This window comes from Psammomys obesus, unplaced genomic scaffold (genome assembly GCF_907164565.1).
Source record: "Psammomys obesus unplaced genomic scaffold, mPsaObe1.curated_primary_1811, whole genome shotgun sequence".
NCBI lineage: Eukaryota > Metazoa > Chordata > Mammalia > Rodentia > Muridae > Psammomys > Psammomys obesus.
The window spans coordinates 2,619,148-2,642,714 of NW_026585609.1; positions in this window are offsets into that span (position 1 = coordinate 2,619,148).

Consider the following 23,567-nt stretch of genomic DNA (forward strand, 5'->3'; position numbering starts at 1 on the left):
TACCTGCAAATTTTATGATTTCCTTATTTTTCATTGCTGAGTAATACTCCATTGTATAGATGTACCACAACTTCTGCATCCATTCTTCAGTTGAGGGGCATCTGGGTTGTTTCCAGCTTCTGGCTATTACAAATAAAGCTGCAACAAACATGGTTGAGCAAATGTCCTTTTTGTGTACTCTTTTGGGTATATGCCTAGGAGTGGTATGGCTGGATCTTGAGGAAGCGCTATTCCTAGTTGTCTGAGAAAGCGCCAGATTGATTTCCAGAGTGGTTGTACCAGTTTACATTCCCACCAGCAGTGAAGAAGGGTTCCCCTTTCTCCACAACCTCTCCAGCATGTGTTGTCCCTTGAGTTTTTCATCTTGGCCATTCTGATGGTTGTAAGGTGAAATCTCAGGGTTGTTTTGATTTGCATTTCTCTAATGGCTAATGAGGTTGAGCATTTCTTTAAGTGCTTCTCTGCCATTCGATATTCCTCTACAGAGAATTCTCTCTTTAGCTCTGTTCCCCATTTTTTAAGTGGATTACTTGGTTTATTGCTTTTTCAGCTTGTTTAGTTCTTTATATATATTGGATATGAGTCCTCTGTCAGATAAAGGGTTGGTGATGATTCTTTCCCAATCTGTAGGCAGGCGCTTTGTTTTGAGACCTGTCTTAAAACGTTAAATAAAGTATTTATAAATCTGATTCTACCTTTTGTTAATTATGAATAACATTATTATAAACATGCATGTACCTGTTTCTATATGGCCATAGATTTCTTATCTTTACCATATATACAGGAGTGAAACTCCTTTGTTAAACAATATATTTATCATTTCAGATTTTTTAATTGTATTCTTTTCCTTTAAAAAATATAGCTAATGACAGTGTCCTTTGCTTTACAGATGCTTTTCAGTTTCACAAGGTCCCATTTATTAATTGTTGATCTTAGAGCCTGAACTGTTGGTGTTCTGTTCAGGAAGTTGTCTCCTGTACCAATGAGTTCAAAGCTCTTCCCCACTTTTTCTTCTAAAAGATTTAGTGTGTCTGGTTTCATTTTGAGGTCTTTGATCCACTTAGACTTTAACTCTGTGCAGGGTTACAAATATGTCTCTATTTGCATTTTTCTATGTGTAGATATCCAGTTAGACCAGCACCATTTGTTAAAGATTCTATCTTTTCTCCATTGAAGGTTTTCTCTTCTTTGTCAATAACTAAGTTTCCATAGGTGTGGGAGTTTATTTCTGGGTCTTTGTTTCAATTCTATTGATCCACTCACTTATAAGTGGATAATAGCCATATAATATAGGATAAACATACTAAAATCTATAGTCCTAAAGAAGCTAAACAACAAGGAAGACCCTAGGGAAGATTCTTAACCCTCATTCGGAAGGGCAAACAGGATAGACACCTGAAGTAAGAGAAGACAAGAAACGTTTCAGGAGCTTTCCACAGAGGACCTCTGAAAGACTATCCACCTGGGTATTGAAGGAGATACTGAGACTCATAGACAAATTTTGGGCAGAATGCCAGAATTTCAGAATTTGTATGGAAGAAAAGGGAGTTAGAAAGACCTGGAGGGGATAGAAACTCCACAATGAAAACAACAGAGCCAAAAAACTGGGGCCTAGGGGGACCCTGCAGAAATTGATACTCCAACCAAGGACCATGCAATGGAGAGGACATAGACCCCTGTTCAGCAAAAGCCCATAGGCTGCTCAGTTTCTAAGTTTGTTCCTTAGTAAGGGGTGGGGGGGCTGTCTCTGACATGAACTCAGTGGCCAGCTCTTTGATCATCTCCCTTTGTGGGTTGTAGTCTTGCCAGGCCACAGAGGAAGATGATGAAGCCAGCCTTAATGAGACCTGATATGCTCAGATCAGATAGAAGGAGAGGAAGTCTTCCCCTATCAGGGGACTAGGATTCCCTGATATATAGAGAGAGTATGAATTGTTGCCTCTTCTCTGTCTGTTTTTCTTCTTCCTGCCTCTTTTTCTTTTACTTGGAAAGCATTTGATTCTGGGTCTTGCCTGTAGCTGATATTTTAAAATTTATTTATTTATTATTAATTACAGTTTATTCACTTTGTATCCCAACTGTAGCCCACTGCCTCCTCCCTTCCCTATCCCATCCTCCTTCCCTCTTCTCCACCTTTGTCCCTCCCCCAGTCCACTGATAGGGGAGGTCCTCCTCACTTTCCATCTGATCCTTGTCTATCAGGTCTCATCAGGAATGGCTGCATTGTCTTCCTTTGCGTTCCTGGTAAGGCTGTACCCCACCTCATGGGGAGGTGATAAAAGAGCAGGCCATGTCAGAGACATGTTCATGTCAGAGACAGTCCCTGTTCCCATTACTAGGGAGCCTATTTGGAGGCTGAGATGCTCTGGCTAAATCTGTGAAGGGGTTCTATGTTATCTCCAAGGATGGTCCTTCGTTGGAGTATCAGTTTCAGAAAAGTTCCCTGTGCACAGATTTTTTTTTTCTTTCCTTGTGGAGTTCCTGTTCCCTCCAGGTCTTTTTATCTTCCTCTTCTTTAATAAGATACCCTGAACTCTGCCCAAAGCTTATTTTTGAGGTAGTGGTTTGCCACTGGCCTGGAACTCAAGTAGGAGCTTCATTTGCACCATGGCTTTCAACTATTATGTAGGTTATATTTCAAGTATTATGGTAAGTATTGAAAAGAGCCCAGAATATAGGAGAATTAATAAATTGAAGGAGGCTATAAGGGATGGACATTGAGAAGATAATATAACATACGATATGAGAAATTATGGGGGTGAAAGAATGCATCACAAAAAGAAGGGAGGAGTTGTATTGGGGTTGACAAATGGGAAAATGAACCAAAAATGAATTAAGTATATGAATGCAGTAATTAAGGATGACAAGATGGCTGATCCAGTAAGTGCTTTGACTGTGCAAGCAAAAAGATTTAAGTTAAATATTCAATATCCATGCACTGAACTGGGTATGGCCTCATGCCTTCTTGTAACCCAAGTTCTGTAGGAGATAGAGAGAAGAGTACCAATGATGCTGCTGGCTGCCAGCCTAGTTCCATGAGAGAAATTATATCAACAAGAGAGGAGAGGGGAATAGTAGAATGGGAACACTGATGTGACAATGTCCTTTAGCCTCCATTGTGCCTACATGGGTTTGTGCTTGTGTGACCATAGAGTACACACACACACCATAAACACACATACACACACACACACACACAATCACAATCACACACATGCATAAGTAAATATGTTACTCTGTAAGACTACAGAAAAATAAGTTAGAATTATATGTTTGCACAGTTTGTGTCTTATCTATCTATCTATCTATCTATCTATCTATCTATCTATCTATTTATTTATTTATTTTTTAAGAAGGAAATTTTCCCCTTGGGAAAGGACCTTAGACCCTTTCTGTATACATATGGTATCATGAATGTCTAAGCGTGGGTACTCGTAGTCTCTTTACACAGCCAATATACTGGGGACTTCATCTAGGACACATCACCTTCCAGAACAGTGAGAAAAAAAAAAAAAGTGATGTGTTTTGTGAACTGGTTGAAGAGGTCTGATATTCTGTCACAGCATCCAAAAATCCATGAATGCAAATAGCACCTAATTCTAAAAAATGTCCTGAGAGACACTCAGTTGTGAAAAGAATGTGTACTATATGCCAATAGCATTCTCTGAAAATTAATACAAAAAAGAAAGGTGAGGAAAACAAAAAAAGAAAATAAAAGAAAACCTATGGATAAGCTGAGTCAAGATGATTGCTGTGATAATAATGAAGGTGTGTCCCAACACAAAGAGTTTTCTCATCTAAACTTACTTTTTTTAATTTCCCTTTGTTTTTGTTTTTTTGTTTTTGTTTTTTTTTAATTAAAATCTCCTAGGAATGTGGAGTAGTCCATCACTCTCTGATCTTTTTAAAGTACTCTCTTTTTTTCCTTCTATCTAATCTGTACTACCTAATAGTTTCAGTAATTTACTTTTTGTACCTCATTTGTTGTTTTGGAAGGGGGTTTCTACTCACTTCTCTCCCTTCCCAAACAGCTGTATTGGTTAAAGGAAGGAGAAATCCTGTTATCGTTCTTTCTATTGCTGAAGCCTTCCTACAGATTATGTGAGTCATTACCGTTCATTTGCATAAGCAAACTTCTGTCAGTCAAACTGAGCCTTTCTGTCCCTCACTCCTTACAATTCTGTTATTTATCAACCCCCAACCTGCACTCATTCCCAACACATTGTTTTTTCCAGGGTTTATCAATGGAGCCATTAATGGTAATCTGAAGGCGTGGGTACAGAGGAGAACTGGTGAAATCAAAAAGCAGGAAGAGGGATGCTTCTATTGCTCTGTGTTTCCTAGTTTTACCAATCTGAGCTGCTCAGGAGAGGACCTCCCTGAGAGTTTGATTGAAGATGATCATTTGTTCTCTTCTCCAGGGCACTTCTGACTAAATCATCCTTTCTCCATTCTCACAAGAACCTCAAACATAGCAGTAATGGTAAGTATTGATTCTGAAATCAGCCCTATGTAACTAATACTCTCTTATCAAAACCTGTAGTTGTCAGTTAATGGAAGGACTTTATTATCCATAAACAGTTATATTTTCCAGCCTTTGTAGGACTTAGAGTAATCCTTCTTTTACTAGGTACATTGCCTGGCCCAAAACAGAAAGAAGCATTAAGTAATACAAGATAAATGGTTCTCAACTTCTCAACCAACTAGTGAAAAGCTTTCAATTTTCTAAAAATAACATCATTTTCCACCCACAGAGCTCCTGTCATCTACCTAAAAAATGTGTAAGTGACAAGTCAGAACACACAATTTGTGTCTCGTTATTTAAATTTGAGGGTTTTGACTTCCATTTGTACTTTTTGACACAAATTGCACTAAATACTCTGCATGGTGAGCCTATAAAAATTCCTGGATTTATTCATTTGTTTTTATGCTTGATGAGCCAAAACAAAGAACAAAAAAAAATCTGATTTTTATGGTTTATTATAAACTGTGGATATTTTAGTATGAGTGGAAAATCCCATTCAACTCTTTGAAACTCTTTGAAAATTATTTAAAGCCGTTTTAGGGAACATCCATAATCCAATATATCAGAGCCACTTGGGAGCCCCATAAATACACGTAGGGAGTTGTGAGCCTTTCTGTGCAGAGATTGGGTGATTGATTGAAGTTCAAACCATTCCATGTATGGCTAAATTAAGACATTCAACACATGTGCACAAAAAAAAAAAATGTGTTTCCACAACAATTCACAGTAGTAGATTTAACAATATAACACTTTGCATGTGAAAATCAACACAAATTAAGTGTTGCTTTTGTACACTAACAATTAACTATTTTTTCAAGAGACCCATTTAGAGTCTCTCAAAATATTTGCAATTAATTTGATTATGAAACAAAACACATTTGTACAACTAAAAATGTAATGTACAAATGAAGAATGTTAACAGAACAAATGGAAAGATACCAATTGTTACTTGACTAGAAGTATTCTAACCAAAATGCTCATCTTTCCCAAACTTTGTGTAGATTCATTGTAATGTTACCCCAAGTGACAATAACAATTTCTTCATATGGGAAGTTTTATTATTAGCCTTAAACTATTAAAGTTTTGATTTCTATGGATTCCAAAGCATTCATTTTCTTTTAAGAACATATTTTTTCATGTAAAACTAAGCAGGTTGCTTCACTCTAGAGCATTAGTATTTTCCTATACTTTGTTCAAAATATTTTATAGGTTTTAAATCTATACTTAAGTCTATGACCTATTTTGAGTTAAGTGTTACACAAAATAGAATTTGTACGTCATAGATAATTTCCCCCAAATGTTCTAACACTACCTTTTATTAAAATATTCTGGAACAAGTTGTTCTGGATTTCCTGAAATTTAGTCAGATACACCTGTGTGGGCCTCCTTAGGGACAGCCTTTTCTGTTTCACTTTTATGCCTAATTGCATCTGACATTGACACTTTGTTTAACTTCTGCATGGAATATATTTTCTTTCTAGCATTTTTTTTTCCTTTTCCAGTTTTTTACTGTTTTAATTTTTTTTATTTTAACATAATCTTTAAAATACAATTAATATATTTATTTTTAAATATAATCTTTAAAGATGTATTTTATTTGGACAACTGTGCACATTTGTGTGCTGGAGGGCAATGTGCACGTGAGTGCAAGCACTTGAAGAGGCCAGAACATGGTGTTAGATCCCAAGGAGCTGAAGTTCCAGGACTTTGGGAGCCACCTGGGTTGGGACCTGGGACGCAAGCTAGGCTCCTCTCAAGAGCAGGACTCACTCCTAACCAAGGAAGCAGCTCCAGGTCTAGAAATACTTTATCCTGACTAAATTGCTCATCAATGTTGTACCTTTTTCTCCATCTATATGACTCTCAAGTAACCAGGAATTAGCTGAGATCTTAGCTTTCATCATCCCTGGGTCATTTGCAGAATGCATTTTTGTTGACTTTATACCTGGCTCATTTTTAGTGGTTACGATGACATAGCATTTTAGTGTTGCTGTTTCTGTGTTTATCAGTAGGTTATAAAAACATTTTATCATTTTTTAAATATTTTTATACATCTTGTATTCCTTGACCTTGCTGAACTCAGCTGATTGTTAATTTTACTGGTAGATTCTTTGGAATTTTATGAATGTATAATACTGTCACATGTGAATAAAGAGAGCTGCTTTTACTTCCCTCCTTTCTGCTATATGCCTGTTAATTTCTTTGTCTTGCATTGCTTTGTTGACTAGAGTTTTCAGGACTATATTAAATAATGGTCATGAAAGTTGACATCCTTTGTTAGTCCCCAACCATGAAGGACAAGAAAGAGGCATCAGTCCTTTATCATTAAGTATATTGTATGTTAACCATCAACCTATGTTTAGAAATTCTCTATAAAATTGAAACTGTTCTTCTATTTCTACTTTTCTCAAAATATCATACTTGTTCATTTTTGCAAAATGATTTTTCATTGCTTCTTGATTGCTTCCAGTGATTTTTGTTTTCTTCTGTAGCCTGTTAATAGATTGGATTGCATTGATCAATACTTATCTCTTTATAGCCTTGAATCCTATGATAAATCTCAGCTGTTCAGCTCAACAAATGCTTTCTGTACATTATGTTTATCTTGATAATAGTATCTGCTAATTTCTCAGTCGCTTCTAGTTATTTCTTCTCATTGACATGTGGACTGACCTTCTATTAAATAATAGATGTTTTCATGATCTATTATGAGAATAGATTTTTTAATATAAATTTCTCTTTTAGCTGGATTTCTCAGTTATATTTCAGAAAGAGTAGCTAGTGCCATCATACTATTGTCAGTATAGGTAGAATTTCACTGCTCAAGCCTATATTAATATGAAATGGGCATAGGAGATGGACATTGGAGGGAAGGAGGGATTGGTAGAAGACGAGGGAGGGGCTGTGGCTAGATACAAAGTGAATAAATTGTAATAAATAATAAAAAATAAAAACAAGTAAATAAATAAGATAAATAGTTTAATTAATTAATTAATAGAATATGAAAGCTGGAGGATTGCTTTACTTTGAAGGTCTTGTACAAAAAAAAACTGGCTTCTGTGGTTAAATGGGTTGTAGACTGCTTTCTAAAAAATTAAGAGATAACATTCACATATAATCAAATGATATCATATTTGCCTTTTGGATCTTGGGTCAGGATGTTTTTTTTTTTGTTGTTGTTTGTTCTGTTTTGTTTTGTTTACCCCTAAGTCCATGTATTTACCTGTGAATTTCAGAATTTAATTCTTAACAGGTGGATATTGTCCATTGTATAAATGTAGCATTCTCTTTATCCATTCATCTATTGATAGATATCTAGGCTGTTTTTAATTTCTTCCTATTTTGATTGAAGCAGAAATTAACATGTTTGAGCAAGTGGCTCTGTAGTATTATGTAGTGTCTTTTGGGGTATTTCTCCAAGAGTGGTATTTCTTGAACTTGAGGTGGATCTATTTCAAGCTTTCTGAAGAAACACCACACGGATTTCCATAGTGGCTGACAAATGTGTACTCCTCTTAGCAATAGATGAGTGATCCTTTTATGTCAAATGCTTGCCAGCATGAGCTATAATTTGTTTTATTGAGAATATTCATTCTGACAGGCAGCAAGTATAAGATGGAATCTCAAGGAAGGTAGTTATGGTTTTCATGTGCCTGGTGACTAAGAATGTTGAACAATAATAACTTTTATCTCCTATTTTTGAGAATCTGTACTTCATTCTTTTTTATAATTTTTTATTTATTATTAAATACAGTTTATTCACTTTGTTTTTCTAATATTTTTTTCTATTATTTACAGCTTATTTACTTTGTATCCCAGCTGTAGACCTCTCCCTTATTCCCTCCCAATTCCTCCCTCCCTCTCTCATCTCCTCCCTGCCCCTTTCCAAGTCCACTGACAGGGGAGGTCCTCCTCCACTTCCATCTGACCTAGCTTATCAGGTCTCATCAGGACTAGCTGCAATGTCCTCCTCTGAAGCCTAGCAAGGCAGTTCCTCCCTTGTGGGGAGAGTGGTGGTCAAAGCCACTGAGTTCATGTCAGAGACAGTCCCTTTTCCCCTTACTAGGGTACCCACTTGCATACTGAGCTGCCATGGGCTATGTCTGTGCAGAGGTTCTAGGTTATGCCCATGAATGGTCCTTGGTTGGTGAATCAGTCTCAGAAAAGACCCCTGTGCCAAGATATATTTGGCCTTGTGGAGCTCCTGTTTTCTCCAGGTCATACTAACTCCCCCTTCATTCATATGATTCCCTGCACTCTGCCCAAGGTTTGGTTATGAGTCTCAGCATCTGCTTTGATACACTGCTAGGTAGAGTCTTTCAGAGGCCCCCTATGGTAGCCTCCTGTCCTGTTATTTGTTTTCTCCTACTTCAGTGTCCACCCCATTTGTCTTTCTAAGTGAGAATTGATAATCTTACCCTGGTTCCTCCTTCTTGTTTAGCTTCTTTAGGTGTGCAGATTTTAGTATGTTTATCCTATCTTTTAGGTCTAGTATCCACTTATGAGTCAGTATATTCCATGTGTGTCTTTCTGCTTCTGGGATACCTCACTCAGGATGATCTTTTCTAGATCCCAACATTTGCCTGCAAATTTCATGATTTCCTTGTTTTTAATTGCTGAGTAGTATCCCATTGTGTAAAAGTATCATAATTTCTGTATCCATTCCTCTGTTGAGGGACATCTGGGTTGTTTCCAGATTCTGGATGTTATGAATAAAGCTGCTATGACCATGATGAACAAATGTCCTTGTTGTACACTTGAGCATCTTTTGGATATAGGTCTAGGAGTGGTATAGCTAGATTGTGAGGAGGCACTATTCCTAATTGTCTGAGATTGATTTCCAATGTGGTTGTACAAGTTTACATTCCCACCAGCAATGGAGGAGGATTCTGCTTTCTCCATAACCTCTCCAGCATGTGTTATCACTTGAGTTTTTGATCTTTGACATTCTGATGGCTGTAAGGTGAAATCTCAGGGTCATTTTGATTTGTATCTCCCTGATGGCTAAAAAGTTGAACATTTCTAAGTTTTTTTTTCTGCCATTCTCTATTCCTCTACAGACAATTCTCTGTTTAGCTCTGTAACCCATTTTTAATTGGATTACTTGGTTTGTTGTTGTTTACTACTTTAGTTCTTTAGATGTTTGGAATATTAGCCCTCTGTCAGATATATGGTTGGTGAAGATTCTTTCCCAATCTGTAGGCAGTCGTTTTGTTTTGATGATGGTGTCTTTTGCTTTACAGAAGCTTTTCAGTTTCATGAGGTCCCATTTATTGATTGTTGACCTTAGAGCCTATACTGTTGGTGTTCTGTTCAGGAAGTTGTCTCCTGTGCCAATTTATTCTAGGCTCTTCCACACTTTTTCTTCTAACTGATTTAATGTCTCTGGTTTTATGTTGAGGTCTTTGATTCACTTGAACTTTAGTTTTGTGCAAGGTGATAAATATGGTTTTAATTGCATTTTTCTGCATGTAGACATCTAGTTGGACCACCACCATTTGTTGAAGATGTTGTCTTTTTTTTTTTTTTTTTTTTGAATGGTTGTGGCTTCTTTGTTCAAAAACAAAGTATCCATAGGTGTGTGGGTTAATTTCTGGGTCTTCTATTTGGTTCCAATGATCCACCATTCTGTTTCTATGCCAATACCATGCAGTTTCTATTATTGCTCTGTAGTACAGCTTGAGATCTGGGATGGAGATACCTCCAGATGACCTGTGGTTGTACAGGATCGTTTTAGCAATTCTAGGGTTTTTCTTTTTTCATATGAAGTTGAGAATTTTTCTTTCAAGGTCTGTAAAGAATTGTGTTGGTATTTGATGGGAATTGCATTGAATCTGTAGATTGCTTTTGGCAGGATGGGCATTTTCACTATGTTAATCCTATCAATCCATGAGCACGGGAGATCTTTCCATTTTCTGATATCTTCTTCAATTTCTCAGTAGATACAAGAAGATTGAAATCATCCCTTGTATCCTATCTGACCACCATGGTCTAACGCTGGACCTCAACAACAACAAGAAGCCTACACATCCATGGAAAATGAACAACTTGCTACTAAATGACAGCTGGATTAGGGAAGAAATAAAGAAAGAAATTAAAGACTTCCTAGAATTCAATGAAAATGAAGGTAAAATTCACAAACTTCTGGGACACAATGAAAGCAGTGCTAAGAGGAAAGTTCATAGCAATAAGTGCCTTCAAGAAGACATTTGAAACATCACATATAAGCAACTTAATAGCTTACCTGAAAGTCCTAGAAAAAAATGAAGCAGACACACCCAGAGGAATAGGTGGTTGGAAATATTCAAGCTCAGGACAGAAATCAATAAATTAGCAACAAATAAAACAATTCAAAGAATCAATGAAGCCAAAAGCTAGTTCTTTGATAAAATCAACAAGATAGACAAGCACTTAGTCAAACTATGACTATTCGTAGATGATATGATAGTATACATGAGTGACCAAAAAAATTCAACCAGAGAGCTCCTTCAGCTGATAAATACCTTCAGCAAAGTGGCTGGATGCAAAATTAACTCAAAAAACAAACAAACAAACAAACAAAAAAATCGGAAGCCCTCCTGTATATCAAAGACAAAAGTAGCCACTAATAACATGAAAAAAAAAAACCTTCAATTTTCTGAAGTTTATTAACTTTGTATCCCAGCTGTAGCCCCTTCCCTCATCCCATCCCTCTCCCACTCTCACTTTCTTTTCTCCTCCCATGTACCTCCTCTAGTCCACTGATAAGGAACTTCCTCCTCCCCTTCCCTCTGAACCTAGCCTATCAGGTCTCATCAGGACTGGCTGCATTGTTTTCCTCTGTGGCCTGGTAAGGCTGTGCCCCCTTCAGGGAGAGATAATCAAAGGTCCAGCCACTGAATTCATGTCAGAGACAGTCCCTGTTTCCATTACTCAGGAAACCACTTGGAGACTGAGCTGCTATGGGCTACATCTTTGCAGGGGTTCTAGGTTATCTCTGTACATGGTCCTTGGTTGGAGTATCAGTCTCAGAAAAGACCACAGGGCCCAGATTTTTCATTTCTGTTGCTCTCCTTGAAAAGCTCCTGTTCTCTCCAGGTCTTTCTATCTCCCTTTTCTTTCATAAGATTCCCTGCATTCTGCTCAAAATTTGGCTATGAGTCTCTGCATTTGCTCTGATACCCCACTAGGTAGAGACTTTCAAAGGCCCTTTCTTGTAGCCTCCTGTACTGTTCCCTGTTTTCTCCCTCTTTGAATGTCCATCCTGTTTGCCTTTCTGAGTGAGGATTGATGAGGTATCCCAGAAGCAGGAATGCACACATGGTATATATTCACTCAGAAATGGATATTAGACATATAATATAGGATAAACATACATATAAACATAGGAAAAACATACTGTAATCTGTATACCTAAAGAAGCTAAACAAGAAGAAGGACCATGGGTAAGATGTACTCCATTCTTATTTGAGTTATTTGATGGGTTGTTTATTTGTTTGCTTTTGTGCACAGTTTTTGAGATCTTTATATATTTTAGATAATAGCCCTCTGTTGGACATATAGTTAGTGAAAATCTTTTCCCATTCTGTAGCTTACCGCTTTTTCTGAAAGGTGCTGTCCATTCTCATATGGAAGCCTTTATATATCACAAGGTCCCATTTATTAGTTGTTATTTTGTTGTTCTTATTGCCTGTGCTATCTGCTTTCTGTTCAGTAGTTCTTTTCCTGAGCCAATGACTTCAAAACTATTCCTCTACTTTTTTTTTTTTTGTGTGTGTGTGTGTGTGTGTGTGTGTGTGTGTGATTCAGTGTACCTGGTCTTCTGCTGAGATCTTTGATCGATTTAGAGTTGATTCTTTTACAGGGTGATAAGTATGGCTATGTCTTTTCTTTTTCCTAGTGTGAATTTCTTTCATCTTTATCAGAATTAAAGTCTGCCTAGGTATGTGCAGACTTGGGTCTGGCTCTTCAATGGGATTCCATTCATTGACATGTACATTTCATTTTAATACAATGTTGTTTTCATTACTATAGCTCTGCAGTACAATTTCAGATAAAGAACGATGATACCTCCAGCAGTTCTTTTATTTTTTTAAAGTCATGTTTTTATTTTTATTAATTACACTTTATTCACTTTGTATCCCCCCATAAGCCCCTCCTTCCTCCCCTCCTGATCCTACCCTCCTACCCCCTTCTTTACACATGCCCCTTCCCAAGTCCACTGATAGGGGAGGTCCTCCTCTCCTTCTTTCTGATCTTAGTCTATCAGATCTCATCAGGAGTGGCTGCATTGTCATCTTCTGTGGCCCTGTAAGGCTGCTACCCCCCTCAGGGGGAGGTGATCAAAGAGCAGGCCAATCAGATTATGTCAGAGGCAGTCCCTCTTCCCATCACTATGGAACCCACTTGGACACTAAACTGCCATGGACTACATCTATGCAGGGGTTCTAGGTTATCTCCATGCATGGTACTTGGTTGGAGTATGAGTCTCTGGGAAGACCCCTGTGTTCAAATTTCTGGTTCTGTTGCTCTCCTTGTGGAGTTCCTGTCCTCTCCAGATTTTACTATTCCCCACTTCTTACATAAGATTCCATGCACATCGCCCAACAGTTGGCCATAAGTCTCAGCATCTGCTTTGATCATCTGCAGGGCAGAGCCTTTCAGAGGCCCTCTGTGGTGGGTTTCCAGCTTGTAACATAGTATAAACCTACTAAAATCTATACATCTAAAGAAACTAATCAAGAGAGAGGACCCTGACTAAAATGCGCAATCCCCATCCCAAAAGGCAAAGAGGAAGGACGTCAGAAGAAGAAAAGAGGAAACAAGCTAGAAGCAGTTCTTTTATTATTCAGGATTGTTAAAGCCAGAAGTTCTTAACCTGTGGGTGGTGAACTCTTTAAGCTTGAAGGTATTTTTCACCGGTATCAACTAAGACCTTTGCAAAATACAGATATTTACATAACAGCAGCTTAATTACAGTCATGAAGTAGGAACGAAAAAATTTCACTGTTGGAAGTTACCTCAACATGAGGTTCTCTGTTAAAGAGTCTCAGCATTAGAAAGTTTGATAACCACTGGTTTAGGCTATTCTATTCTTCTTCATTGTGTGTGTTTCCATATGAAGTTTAAAATTGTCCTTTTAATTTCTGTGAAGAATTGTGTTGGTATTTTGATGGAGATTAAATTGAATCTGAATCTGAATATTGCAGATTAGAGACCTAGGAAGGTGTAATAGAATAGATTGTTATGTGGGGGAGGGATGTCACCGGCATGAGATGATTAAATCTTGAAGATTCCAGCCATGCCAATAGCCCCCACTATTTTGTGGGCACCTTCCCACATGTTCTTGCTGCCTTGGTCCTGTGCAGGTTTTGTGCAGGCAGCATGGCAATATGTATTCATTTTAGAACAGGAGTGTCGTGTCTAGAGGCCTGCCTTTCACAGAACTTCTCCACAAACTTTGGCTCCTTTTTCACTTTTACTCCTCTTCTTAAAAGTTCTCTGAGCTTCGGTGGGATGGTTTTGTATTTGTATGGTATAGATATACCATTTATGGCTGAACAATAACAATTGCCTATTCTCAGCACTTTGACTAGTAATGAGTCTCTACATGAAACACTATATTTTGTAATAAGAGAGAGCTAGAGTTGTTTTGTGGTTCCGATGAGACACTTCCTTTAACTACGGTGGGCATCAGCAGAAATCCATGGATACAACATAGGTATTTGGAAGAAAGTGCAGATAGCATTACCATTGAGCAAACATCTTTTTTTTTTTTTTTTTTTTTCATAAGATCTATGATGTTCCTGGTTGTGGACTTTGACCAGGTTTACAGTACCAGACATGAAATGTCTCCAGTGGATAATGCCTCATCTCTTTCAAGACTGTGGTTAGAGAAAAAAATTAATCCCCACAAGTCCCAGATCAAACAGTGTTTATACATATGGAAGTCTGTGTTTTTCTACATCTTGACCCAAGTGGCCCAAGTTAAATATTCTATATTCTATAGATGAATGGTACAATGTTCAGTTTCCAGTTCCCCTAAGGTACTTACTCTTATTTTTTCTCATTTAACTACGAGGCGGACATGTGAGTTCCAACTCTCCCATGAAAGTGGCAAATACCACACTGACATGCTGAAGTAATATGGAATGTGTTGGTCAAAGTATCTGGAAGATAATGTGATACCATTGGATTTACATATTATGAGTAAAGAGTTGCAAATGACAAGTAATAATGAAGCCCACCCCCTGTCATTTTAAAGTCCTCCGCATTTTATTTGTTGCTAGAGTTTCTTGCATTAGATAATCAGATGGATATCAAAAAACACAGCCTTGATGGTTGCAGTATATCAACAACTAAGGCCAGTTGTCTTTGCATCCTTGTAATAAATTGCATAAAGCATTTCTTGTGCATTACCAGTCATGTAATAGGCTAGGCCAGTCTAGAGTCTTATTCTGTTTTCAGTGGCCCAAGTTAAATATTCTACAAAGTAGACATGGACATGCTATTCACCACAGCAGACCCGCATAATTAATAGAGACATTCTCAACCGTACAAATGCAGGGCATGAGAACAAAATGAGTTTAACGTAATTCATATCTCAATAAACGTAGCCAATAGTTTTGCAATATAATGAGGTGTGTATTCTTCCATAAATCACTGTATATACATATGCATGCAATGAATTAGGAAATAACTTTTAGAACATTTTAATAATAGAGATAATTTTCAGACTTGACTACATATTATTGTGCGGTTATCCATATTCAAGTAGTCGGTTTTTGTAATCATGATTGAATCAGAATTTAAGCAATGATAACTGCCAATATAACATGATGAACCAAATTACATTTGTTTCCAAGATGCTTGTTTTTGAAATAGATTTTAGACACAGAATGTAAAGACATAATTTTTGGGTAATTAATTAATTAATTTTGTGTGTAATTTTTATTTTGTAGTTCCTTTAATTAAAAATAGTTACCACCTCTAGAATTTTACACAGAATAAGATGTACATACTACATGCAAATTTATTCATTTATTTGTATCACTATCACAACGTAAATACAATATTCATTTTTAATAATTTCGATAGTGCTTAATTGGTATTTTCTCATCAGTTTTATATGGCCTATAAAATGCTACGATGCCCGCAAAGTATGTATTAATTTAACTAAGCCAATAATTCAGAGAGGTGAACTAAAGCATTCAATTTCTTACAATGTAGTTTGAATCTAGTCAACGTATTTTTTAGTTCTATGCCATGCAGGAAAAAGAATGATGGGCCTTACTTTCAATTCACTCCCTCCATTAAGTCAATCATTTGGACAACAAAATATCATTAAAAGTGTGAAAACCCAAATCTAAGCCATAAACCCTGGAAAAGCCTCAGGTGCTGACAGATTTCCCATCAATACTTATAAAACCTGATTGTGGCAATTATCTCTAACATCAAAGAGTCTTTTCAGAAATTTTTAAGACCAGAATTATGTCTCAGGACATGAAAACTCCCTGATCCCATAATCCTTAAAAAAAAAAAAAAAAAAAAAAAAGAAAAGAAAAGAAAAGAAAAAAGATGACAAGGTAAGGAACAATTGGGGGATTTTCAACGTCTTTTACTCTCCTGAATAGAGAGTACAAGCTTGTTTCCAAGGTTTCAGTATGCACTTCGGCGTTACCCTTCTTGCTCCTGAGATGCGAAGATTATGAAGGATTCACCCTGGTACTTCTGAGATATAATACCTGAAAAGAAAATAGTACTGTTTAATCTACCAGTCATATCTAACCCAAATCGGGATATCAATGAGCCCAAAACTTCCTTATAAAGAGATAAATAAACTTGATATAGAGTCATCGAGTGATCCTGTCCCAGACCATTAGGTTGATCTGCTTGGAGGAAATATTTAAATCTCTAATTTGCCAGTAATGCTTCACTGCTCCTCTCGCTTCCAGCCAAATTGCCATCTGGTCGTCATTCAACTGTTGTTTTTCCGGTGTCGGGAAAATTTTAAACACATCAGAAAAAAGGTCCTCAGGGATTCTGGAGTTCGTGCTGAACTCATAACTCTTAGTAGGAAAGGAAAGGAGGGGCACCCTCAGAGTGCTGTCCGGTGTCGCCCTTTTTGTCATGATTATCCACAGTACCCTAACAGCATTTGGGTCAAGATTGTTTGCACAGCAACACCCACATAATGACTAAGACAACTGACTCAAACTAACGGTGAAATAGCCATTATTCACCCATGTACTCGTTTAATTAAAATGAAATATATGCATTGTCCCTTGCACAGGCCTGGCAACCTGATTTCTAGCATCATACCCCAAGTCGGAAGGGGAAACAAATTTCCAAATTTGACTTCTGACCTGTACTTATGTTCTGCAACACAGATATGACTACCGCAAAACATCAGACACAAATAAAATGAATAATGAAGTAATTAAATAATTAAATAAAAGAAGGAGGGAGATGAGCTGACTTAAGCCATTACTACAAAGCTGCAGTGAAAGCCACCATATGGCAGACAGGGTTCTATTAGATTTTCTATTATATTTTCTAATAGTCAAAGAAGTTGATAACTTGAGGAAAGGTTGAATTAAGAATACAAGTCCTGTTTTAGCTACAATATGAATCATCAAAATTGATATGTAGAACATGTTTACTCATTACTTACATTTTAAAATTATTCTTCCCCATGATTCCCATTCACTACTAGTTTTTAATAAAAGAAGCTATCACTTCCAGTGAAGACCAATATTTGCAGCAACTATGGGGGAGCTTTGAGTCTGTGCTCCAAGATGCAGATGTTAAAATAGAAATGAAATAGCAGTCAGCTGACTAGTGACTACAGGGCTAGGAACAAGAGCATTGCTGATGGTCTGTGGAACCCCAGGAGTCCTGAAACCAGCCCAGTAATGACTCAAAGATTTAATTCAATTACTTTAGTGCATGGAGATTGAGCAGAAGGCTCAATGCTTATGGTTAGGTTTGGAGTATGTGTAAGGACAGGATGTTTCTATAGAATAAAAAAAAAATAGTACAGATAGATTTTCTTGGCCTGAAGACAATCAGCAACACACCAAATACGGGAATTATATTTACCCCCCGCTTATTGTTTAACTGATATATTACTTCTTAAACTTTTCTAGGTTGTACTTCCTTATCCTTCCTTTGTTTCCCCCCCTCCTCGGGTTGCTAAATGATTAATATAGCCTCTGAATTGGTTAGTAATCATATATGTTGACTCTGGTTACTGTGCTTGTTCACTATGATCTAACTAGACTTTTGAAATGAGACCTGTGTCTTTGAGATATATTATGTTACCCAGTGTATAGATATAAAGTTCAGAGCACATAGGTACTTTAAGCAGTGTGATTAAGCTGGGCATTGTGGTACATACTTTTAGTCCCAGAATTTGGGAGTCAGAGATGGATGGATTTCATAGTTCAAGGACATTCTAGTCTATAGAGTGCGTTCCAGGACAACTGGAACCACACAGAAAAACTCTGTCTTGACAGGGAAAAAAAGGCCTGATAATTAGGCAGTTGAAGATTTAGAAACCATAAGAGACCCTGAAGATAATAACATATATATATATATATATATATATTCAAAAATAAATTATTATTTGAGAAGCAACAAAACCAGAATATAAGGAACCCAACAGCTAATTAAAGAAAATTAAAAGAGTTAAAGTTACAGTAAAATGGGTAAAAAAAAAAAAAGATAAAATTGAAACTCATATAATGAAATATTTACTTAAGTAGTTTTTATCATAAGAAGAGTAATTTTAGTTGATCACTAATGTACAACAACAGAAGACACCTGGACTTGATGGAAGAGGACAGTTGGGTTTCTATTTTCTTTGGAATTTGAACATGTAAAGACATTTGTGGCTAGGTGGGCAATAGGAAGCATATGTGTGCACTTGAAGATAGTTGCCATTGACAACTCTTTAATACACTTGCAAAGTCAGGGAGATTATGGAAGTGAAGAAGAAACTGTATAGGAAAAAGCACTGCTGATTTTAGAAAGCAAAAAAGGGTAAAGAAGAATGTAGAGGATGATTGCTATTGGGATCAACAACTATCAGGACTATGCCACTCAACTGGAAATCTTGACTACATGAGGAGTTTAGGTCAGAATAGAAACTTATTAAAAATAACAATGATTTCCAAATTAGGTTTGTTCTAGAACACTGCAGACCAACACCTGAAGAAAGAATAGAGCAGAGATTCATTCTGCAAAAGACATTGATCTCAAACTGTGCCTAGCATAGGTTCATTGACTCCCAGCAATAAACCAAGTGGCAAAAGCAGAGAAATGGATATGAATTAAGAGAAATTTTCTTCTTCTTATCCTCCTCTTCTTTGTCTTTTTCATAATAATAATAATAATAATAGAAGAATAATAATTATAATTATAATTCTATAGAATATTATTTATAATAATTATAATACAATTATATATTATAATTATATATTAAATTCTATATAATTATATTAAATATATTATATATTATTCTATTATTATTAACAATTTATTCACTTTCTATCTAAGTTGTAGCCTCCTCCCTCATCTCCTCCTGGTCCCACTCTGTCTCCCTCATCTTCCCTTATCCCTCTTCTCTAGTCCACTGATAGCAGAAGTCCTCATCTACTCTCTGACCCTAGTCTATCAGGTCCCATCAGGACTGCCTGGATCCTCTTTCTCTGTCGGCTGGCTAGGCCACCCCACCAGGGAGAAGTGATCAAGGAGTAGGCAACCCAGTTCATGTCAGAGACTATCTTTTCCCCTCTTACTAGGGAACCCACATGGGGACTGAGCTGTCTATAGGCTACAACTGAGCAGGGGGTCTATGTCATCTCTATGCACAGTCTCTGCAGTCCTCCCTGGGCCTAGCATATTTTAGCTTTGTTGGTCTCTGTGGGAATCCTGTCGCCTCCGGATCCTTTTATACCCACCTTCTTCCAAAAGACTCTCTGCACTCTGTCCAAAGTTTGACTATGAGTCTAAGCATCTGCTTTGATACCCATATCCTTCTACTCCATTTTGTCTTGGTGCCTCACAGACATGAATCTAGTGACTGTCTTTAGAGTCTTACCTGGAAAATTAAGAACTATCCTCGCAGTGTTCTATTACAAAGAGATCTTCCAACAAAACTCTCTGTTCTAATCAAGACAAACCTCTCCTGCAAGAACAATTTTTTGAATACACTTTGTATAATAATTTCTATTTGACAGTCCAACTTCACCATTTTTATTCATCTATTCAGAGAAGGCATTATAACAGCATTTAGACACCTGTCAAATAAGTGGTTGAGTTCAGAAAAACTGTTAAAGATGGACTTCAGATGTGAACATAAATTTAAATTCATGCTTGCATGCCAAGGAAACTTAGACATATTAATTAAATATTGGAAGTAAAAAAATTTAAGTAATTATATGTCTGTATTAAAGTTATTAAATTATTAATTACCTATTTAATAATTATTTAACCTCCTTAATATATATGCATTGACTTTAGGTATTTTACATTTTAAGTCACATGCCTCTAATCCTCTAATTTTTGGCACATAGAGTAACTGTAAATGCATAAATGTTTTTTATGTCTTACATAAACAATTATAATTATGTTTACAATTCTTGTTTTATTGACTTTTGTAGTTATACTACCACTTGCGAAGCTTTTTGCCTATTTTTCCTTAATTGATAAGCTCAATTTTTCTACTGTTTTTTGTAAGTTCTCGTTGATGCAAGATATCATTTTACATTATTTTTAGAAGTCTTGATTTTACTAATTCCACTTAAAATTTTGAGGTTTTTGTTTGTTTGGTGTTTTTTTTGTTTGTTTGTTTGTTTGTTTGTTTTTTACTTTTAAACTCACTTGGAAACATTCATAATAGCTTCAATCCAGGGCTGATTCCCACCTCTTCTTCCTTCTGAGGACATATGTCCAGTCCACCCATGGACAGTTTACCTGTTAGTAGGCGTTTATTCTCTGACTGATGAGCACACAATTCTCTTTGTCCTTGAGTGAATTCAGAATTGTGACAGCTATTACTTTGTAAAATCCCTTCTGTTCCTAGGAGTCTCTTACCTTACGGGAAAATTCCTAAGATTTCTAGAAACATCTCTCTCTCTCTCTCTCTCTCTGTATCACTTACTCTGTCTCTCTCACACATATGTGTGTGCATTTGTGTAAAGGTATGTGTGTCATGTGTGTGCACACATGCATGTTCACATGTGTCTTGTGTGTGTGTGTTTGTTCTTTTTTATTATCATTTATTATAATTTATCCAATTTGTATCCTGGCTGTGGCCCCCTCCCTTGTCTCCTCCCAATTCCACTCTCCATCTTTCTTCTCACCCTATGCTCCTCCCCTAGTCTACTGATAAGGGCGGACCTCCTCTCCTTCCCTCTGACCCCAGCCTATCAGGTCTCATCAGGACTGGCCACATTGTCTTCCTTTGTGGCCTAGCAAGGCTGCACCCTCCCAGGGGGAGGTGATCAAAGAGCCAGCCACTGAGTTCATGTCAGAGAAAGCCCCGCTCCCTTACTAGAGTGTGTTGTTCTTAAGCCTGGACTTTGTTTTGCAGCCCTGGCTGTCCTGCAGACCACTTGGTAGGGTGGCTGTGCTTGAATGTACAGCAGTCATGCGGGAGGGACAATCTGCATAGACTTCCCAGGCTTGAGCGCTCTTTCTTCATAGCTCTTCCTCTCTGAGACTCAGAACACCAACCCAGAAATCTAAACCTGACTAACTACTGAAAATTAATAGGATGCTTTTGTAATCCTCCCTCATCCATCTTTGCTTGTGTTGTCTTTCAGTTTGGACATCTCTAGGGCTTAGATAACATAATTATTTCTCCCATGGATCATTGCACCGAATTGTCAGTATCTATAAATTTGTGTGTGACAAGTGGTGTCAATGAAAAACAAAATAAGAGTAATTCAGCAGTCTCTAAGAGAGATAACAGAAACTATATACCACATCACATTAACATAAGGTGAGATATCAATAAATAAAAGTTAAATGAATAATTACTGAATGTCTGAAATGAAGAATTTTTTTAATTCAAAGGTCAAAATAAAAGTATATGTAACTAAAATATGTGAACTCAAAGTACTAAGATAGTTATATATATTAAAATGATTCTGACAATAGTGTAGTGCTCTCTATTCTGCAGAGGACCTCCAGCCTCTGCAGGTCCTGGCTTTCATACCAAGCACTGAAGAAAACAAAATTAAACATAGGTTCTCAAATCTTTAAGTAAAGCTATTTGGAAGTGTTTAACACTTTAAACTAAACTTATAAATACAGGTGTTCCTGGCACATGCCTCCAGATCAAATGCTCAAAGGAGAGGTAAGGTATATCTTTGTGGGTTCAAGGATAATCTTGTCTACATAGAAACCATGTCTTAAAGCATTGCTACTGTAGCATCTTTCATAACAGATGAAACAGAGCCAGCAATTTAACCAAAGAGAGAGAGAGAGAGAAGTGAATAAAAATTAATACTCTCATTTAGGGTATTCATAAATACAAAGCAGTGATGATAAAAGTGTGTGTTGTAAAGGTGAAAAAGTCTTACAAAATTTTAAGACTTACCACAACAAAAATAATGAAAAAGAGAAAATGAGAAACAATTTTATCTAGAGAAGACAGAGTAATACAAAATTTATGGATATGAAATGAACAGTAAAAGGATAACAGATTTTATGTCTAATTACCTAGAAAACTTAGAGAATGTACAAACTATGGGCCCAACAACAAAGAATTCTGAGGAAAGGGACTTTTAACTATTCAGTCAGGGAATAATAAGATGATAAATGGAGAAAATGTAATTCTCCATTAATATAATCTTCAAATCCAATTGATTTTTCAGAGAAATAATTTCACTCTGCCTTAAATTTTTCAAGATAACAGAAAAGAAAACAACATTCATTCTTCAAGATCAAGATTATCTTGATAAAAAAATAATACCCTGACAACTATACTAACAAAAAATTATCTACCTTTCCTATTCATCCAATAGCATAAAAAATCATATGCTGTGACTAATTTGAGTTTATATCAGAAATTCAAGTTAAGCTAAACTATTGAAAGAAAATTAAATATAGTTGCAATATTAAAGGCAAAATAAAAGTCACAATTACCTCAATTCACAGTAAAAAGACAAATTAAAATTTTAATGTCTATCTGAATTAAAATTCCCAACAATGATGGAATAAAATACAATCTTATTTTTCAAATATGTATTGCTACAAACAATTATTACAATTGCTACAAAAGTTAATTTATAACAATTATCTTTAATGATAAAATGTAAGTTTTTATTATACAATTAAAATTATTCATGAAAACACAATATTATACTAAATATATTACATATGTATAATTATATGGTTATGATATACTTCAATATTAACATATTTTAGATTCTTTTTTTCTTTTTAAATTATTATTTTTTTGTTACAATTTACTTACTCTGTGTCCCAGTTGTTGCCCCCTCCCTCATCTCCTCTTGGTCCCACCCTTCCTCCTTCTTCCTCCCCTATCCCTCTTCCCTGGTCCACTGATTGGGGAAGTCCTCCTCCCCTACTGTCTGACCCTAGGCTGTCAGGTCCCAGCAGAACTTCCTGGATCCTCTTTTTCTGTGGGCTGGCTCTGTCACCCCACCAGCGAGAAGTGATCAAGGACCAGGTATCCTAGTTCATGTCAGAGACTGTCTGTGTCCCCTTACTAGGTAACCATGTGGAGACTGAGCTGTCTATAGGCTATATCTGAACAGGGGGTCTAGGACCTCTCCATGTATGGTCCTTGTTTGATTCATCAGTTTCTCCAGTGGGCCCTGGGCCCAGCTTGTTTCTGCCTTTGTGGGTCTCCTCGTGTGGCTCCTTTCCTCACTGGGCCCTTCTGTCTCCTCCTTCCTCCAGAAGACTCCCGGTTCTCTGTCCAAAGGTTGGCTGTGAGTCTCTGCATCTGCTTGGATCCCCTGCTGTGTAGACTCTTGAAACAAAGAAAAAACAAACTAAAAACTAAACAGCTGGAGGTATTTTATAT